Source organism: Grammomys surdaster, unplaced genomic scaffold, assembly GCF_004785775.1.
Source record: "Grammomys surdaster isolate TR1022 unplaced genomic scaffold, NIH_TR_1.0 127, whole genome shotgun sequence".
In the NCBI taxonomy this organism is placed as follows: domain Eukaryota; kingdom Metazoa; phylum Chordata; class Mammalia; order Rodentia; family Muridae; genus Grammomys; species Grammomys surdaster.
The window spans coordinates 610,456-616,455 of record NW_021604585.1 but is presented as its reverse complement, the minus strand read 5'-3'; positions in this window follow the sequence as shown (position 1 = coordinate 616,455).

The following is a 6,000-nucleotide window of genomic DNA, read 5'->3' as shown; positions in this document are numbered from 1 at the left end:
CGGCCCTTCCTTCATGGTTTTGGCTTCATTTCCTTTTTGAATTCCTGCCCTGACTTTCTTTAGTGATGGCCTGTGTCCTAGAAGTAGAAACTGAACTCTACTTTTTTATTTCCACTCCAAGTTGCTTTTGCATGGTGTTTATCACAGTAACAGAAAGCAAACTAGGACACCACCTGAGTCCTTTTGGTTTTAATCTCAATGCCTTCATGCTTCTGTGCATGACACTAGACCTAGTAATAACTGCATGGGATTTTATTTTATGAGGATATTTGCTTAATTGATCATGGTTTGGTCTTAAGAATTAGGAAAATTGAGAATGCTGGGAATAGAGCAGAAGTTAAAAATACCAGGTTTGTAGTACGAATGCATAGATCTAAAGAGGCAAGTCTATAATCTTAGCTGAAAATTTCCCCGAATTGGACCCAGTGGGACGGTTCAGCAGGTAAAGGCTGACCCTAGTCTGGCCCATATGGTGGACGTTGGCTGTTCTTTCACCTGACATTTGATGTGAGCTCACACACACATGCACACACACACACCATACACACACTAAGTAAGTGTGTCATATTTAACTCCTAGAATTTTCACAGTAATTCCACAAGACAATGATATTGAATATGCATCCTAATTCAGAAACTCTGGATTTGAAAAACAACATTCAAATGATAAGCTTCTCCCCATTGGCTGTGACCTGGGAACACGTCATATCCCAGAATTAAATTTTACTTCAAGAGCGGTTCATTGGAGCTGGGGATTTACAGCTATGACTATTTTAAGATTCTAATCTAGCATCTTATTTCTTCAGATAGGAATTTTATAAGCATATTTCTTATGTCCATCTGTCCCTAAAAAATTAATCCTTGAGAATCAGAAATAGCAGACTTTCACAGGATAATTTTAGTATTTGCAAAAGTTGCTGATATTCTTACTACATAGGAACAAATTCTCAGGTTTTAATGTTCAACCTACCTTAGTTTTATCAAGGGAGGGAGAGGAATTGGCAGGACTAGTGGTTGAGCCTTGCTTTACCACTGAGCCAGAGGTTCCAATTGCTATTATTAGCTGGTATAAAAGATACTCAAATGAGAATAAAACAAGATTGCGTTGTGAGGTAGAAATGGGAAGATCTCTGAGTTTGAGGCCAGCCTGGTCTACATAGTGAGTTCCAGGCAGGCTAGGGCTCTGTAAGACATGCTGTGCCCTGCCCCCACCACCACCACCAAAGAAAAATTAGACTGAAGTTGTGTTATTTCATGTAATTGGTCTCCTTCCTGGCTTTTTTCTTTTCTTTTTTGACACTTTACTAGAGATTTTGATGTATTGGTATGGTATGCTGTTAAATGTTTTGTAGTGGTTGTGATTTTAGGGGTTGTTTTGTTGGTTGAAGTTTTGTTTTTTTGTTTTTGGGGGGAGGGGCATTGGTTTGCTTTTTGAGACAGTGTTTCTCAGTGTAGCCTTGGCCTATTCTGGTACTCACTGAGATCCACCTGTCCCTGCCTCTCAAGTGCTTGTATTAAAGGTGTGGCACCACCACCTAGTTATGCTGTTTTGTTATAGCTTAAAATTTGAGACATAAATTGCCTGCTTATGGACTTATATTTAGTTATGTCAAATACTTCAATAGTCAAGGAATACTCCAATCTCTCTCAAACCAAATGACAATTGTCTTTCAAAAACTTTTATTTATTTTTTGGTTTTTCGAGACACGGTTTCTCTGTATAGCCCTGGCTGTCCTGGAACTCACTCTGTAGACCAAGCTGGCCTCAAACTCAGAAATCCACCTGCCTCTGCCTCCCAAGTGCTGGGATTAAAGGTGTGCGCCACCACCGCCCGGCATTTATTTTTTTTAATATGGGATTGTAAGGTGCTTCCAGTGTCTATATACTTTTGATGGCTCTGGTATAGTTTTGGTCAGAATGGGTAGAGAGTTTTTATGTAATGAAAAGCCATCTCTTGTTTCTTACTTCATGTGTCATGGTATTGAAACCAATTTGCTGGTTTCCTCCCAGGTTTGAAGTTCTGTATTTTATCATATAGTCAGAAAGTACTGGGCTGTTCACAGTACATTCTTTGACCACAAATTTTGCTTCTCTTTCTCGCTGTGCACTTCCTGTTTTGTCAAATTTCCATTTAGGGAAAAGAATGGGTTTTAGGGTAAGCCAGTTTGAGCTTCACATTTAAAACGAATCCTGAAGTTCACTTGGAAGCCACCCAGATATCTGGGGGAGGGAGGAGGGAAGCACTTTATTTCTCTAATATAGAGTCATTTTTTTTCAGAAAGCTTCGTTTGGCTTTGTGTCATGAGACTCCCAGTAAGGAAGAGAAACTTTGTTGTCAGTGTCCAGTGTGCAGCTTGCCCGCCCTCTAGGCTTTCCATGTCAAACATGTTTTGAGTTTGTGAATGAATTATGTTCCTTGTGAAGGAAGGCTCTGTGTTGCTTCTAGATCTGTGTAGACTTCATAAACTGCATTCAGCCATGTTTGTTCCACTTACAGTAGGTACAAGTTAAAGTTCATAGGTTCTTTAGAGTACGAGTGGGCTTCATTTCTAATCTGTGATATCTTTTGAATGTGAATCACAGTAAGTCATTGTGAAGTTCATTTGCAGCTGAAATAGTGAGTGGCAAATCAATTGTCTGTCACTTTTTAACCCTTCGATCACCTAGCAAGCTACTAAGAGACAGTCAACAGAACCTATTTTTGCTGCAAACCAAATATTGCTTCCTTGCTCTCCAGAGACTTGCAGCACCTCTCCTACAGTGGTGGGACCAAGCTCCTCTGTAGAACTTTCTTTGACCAAATTAAATTAACCTGGGCAGCTTTAAGTCAAAACCTTCTCCTTGGCCTATCAATAAAATAGGAAAAATACTTTTAAATCCCTGTTATTGAACAATAATGTAATTTCCTCCGTGTTGTTCCATCCTAACATCCTTGTGGTGTCCTCTTTGGAGCACCTAGGTAGAATCATAAAGTATTTGAATAAGTTTTGCTATTTTTTACTAGATACTTCTCCCTTTTTTCCTCTTATGTACTGTTACTTGTGAAATCTCTCTCTCTCTCTCTCTCTCTCTCTCTCTCTCTCTCTCCCTCTCTCTCTCTCTCCCTCTCTCTCTCACAGAGGTCTGCTTACCCTCTGCCTCCCAAGTGTTGGAATTAAAGGTGTGCACCACCACCACCTGGCTTGATATATATTTCTCATAAAATTAAAGTTGTTTTTCCAAATATTCACCATCTCCTACTGTTTTACATGTTTTGCTTAATTATAAAAAGCATTACCTGTTAAGCTTTTTCTGTTGCCCTTTTTCTAATGTGATCCTTAGCTCCCCTGTAATACACAGCTGTCATCCTACTACAACTAGAGGATGAGGCAGGAAGATCCCTAGTTCTGGAACTCCAGGTTACAGGCCCTGTCTCCAAACAGCAGCAGCAACAAATAATACAGTAATTAATGACTTAATGAGGACTCTGCAAGTTGATATTTTGGCAATTCTTAGAGAGCCCACAACATTGTTCTCCAATATCTTCTCTTTCTTGTGAGCATTTCTGTGCACCCTAGTGCTTAGCTTAAAGCTATACTAAAATAATTAAACCCAAACTCACCAAAAAGAGACAAATTAGTGATTATGAAATTTTAGTGTTAAAAAAAAACTATATCAAGTATTTATTAAAAATACAGATTGCCGCCGGGCAGTGGTGGCGCACACCTTTAATCCTAGCACTTGGGAGGCAAAGGCAGGTGGATTTCTGAGTTTGAGACCAGCCTGGTCTACAGAGTGAGTTCCAGGACAGCCAGGGCTACACAGAGCAACCCTGTCTCTAAACAAAACAAAACAAACAGATTGCCAAGGCCCATTTTCTAGCTGGTGAACTCAGGTCTGTAGAGAATTCTAAAGTTGGTGGTCTTAGAACTAGTTTTGGAAACATACATTCCTCCAGTTTCTATTTTGGTTTTGTAATCTTGTATATGTTAGTCACACTGGCAGGGCATACATCTGTGATACAGTCAGTCTACCTGGGATCACTGAGTTTGAGGCTAGCTTGTCTACACATGGAGAGTGTTTCCCCACCCCACAAGATAATTTACTCTACTTTGTTTCAATATTATCTCAGAAGTTATTTGCCATTTATTACTGGCATTTTTAATGTTTATTCTGAATCCACTCATTGGAATTCTCATCCAACTGTCCAGGAAACTTCCTGGATTCCCTTTCATGTTTTGTTGGATTTTATGTCCTCCAGTTCTCAAAGCATATATTTGTAGCTGATTGTATATTTAAGTATACACAATGCAGGCTTGTGATATCCCTTGGTAGTGGTTATAAATTGTTTCTGCCGTTCTTACTGAGAAAGACCTTGAAATTTTTTAACTTAGTTGTAGTGGTATTCATTGTAGAAGTCCAAATATTCTCTTAAAACTATTGCTGTCTACTGATGATCATCAAAACTATTCTGCCTATCCTAAATTATTAAAAAAAATTTATTATAAATATATGAGTGTTTTGCCTGCATGTTATTTCTCTGCATGTCTGGTACCCAAGAAAGCCAGAAGAGGGTTTCGGATCACCAGAAGAGGGTATAGGATCCCTTGGAGCTGGGTTTACAGATAGTTGTGAGCCATCTGAAGTGGGTGCTGTGAACTGAACTCTAGTCCTCTGCAAAAGTAGCAAGCACTTCAAACTGTTAAGCAATCTCTTTAATTCTCTTTAATTCCCAGTGTCTACTCTAATGTGCTATATGAACCAGAAAGATAAACACAGTAATTTACCCTTCAAGGGGTGAGATGATCAAAAAAGAACATTTTTATGTTTAAATATACAAAGCATAATATACAGTTACCTATTGTGTGACACAGTTCAAGTTGAATAGACAGTAGATACAAACAGATGGTAAAATATCTTGGGTTTGAGAATGAATGCCTTTTCCCTCTGTAACTTTTGAAAAATAGCCAAATTATAGGGAACAAGATAGCAGCTAGCAGTTTCATCAGCATAGGGCTTTTCAGAATATTTATAAAGGGTAAGAATCTGTTTATATTTTGTCTTTAATCTTTCATGCTTTGACAGTTCTTAGTCACCTGAAGTTGAATTAGATGTCTATTTTTGTTTTTTGAGACAGGGTTTGTGTAGCCCTGCCTGTCCTGGAACTAACTCTATTGACAGGGTGTCCTACACAGATACACCTATCTCTGCCTGGGATTAAAGGCATACACCACCTCTGCCTAGTTTAGAGGCAGTTGTTTTTAAATCTGGCCATGTGTGATAGTACACAGCACACTTTTAATCCCCAACACTTCACTCAAAGGCAAAAGCCAGCAGATTGCTGGTGAGTTCAACGCCAATGGGGAAGAGACCTCTCAAAAAGAAAGAAAGAAAAAGAAAAAAAAAATATTTGATCTACCTTTGCATAAACTATAAACCAAGGTTTACTAATTTAAAGAACATATTAAGAGTACAATTAAAATCGACCCCAAGTGGAACATTTTTAGGTTTAGCTTATTGTTGTGTGGTAAAATACAGGAATGCCTATAGTGCACACTTCCCAGATTAATCCTTTGAATAAATGTAATTTGGTGGTAGCATACACCTTTGAGTCCTGCACTCAGGAAGTAGAGGCAAGCAGATCTCTTGTGTTTGAGGCCACCTGGTCTATAGAGTGAATGCTATGGCAACCAAGGCTGTACAGAGAAGAAACCCGGTCTCAAAAACCAAAAGATATGGACAGGCTATTTTCATCACCTCGTAAAGGTGAGCTTGCTTAACTTTGTCTTTCCATCAAGAATCACTGATTTGTGTTTCTAGCTTTGCTTTTTGTGAAATATCATATTAGAATGTTGCAGTATCAGTCAAGCATCTTGAGAGTCTGCATATACATGCCAGTGCACGCTCATAGGTCAGAGGACAACTTTCAGTCATGTTTTCTTCTCCACCAAGGAGTCTAGGGACCAAAATTAGACTGTCAGGATTGCATAGCAAGTCCCTTTACCATCTCACTGGCTCACTG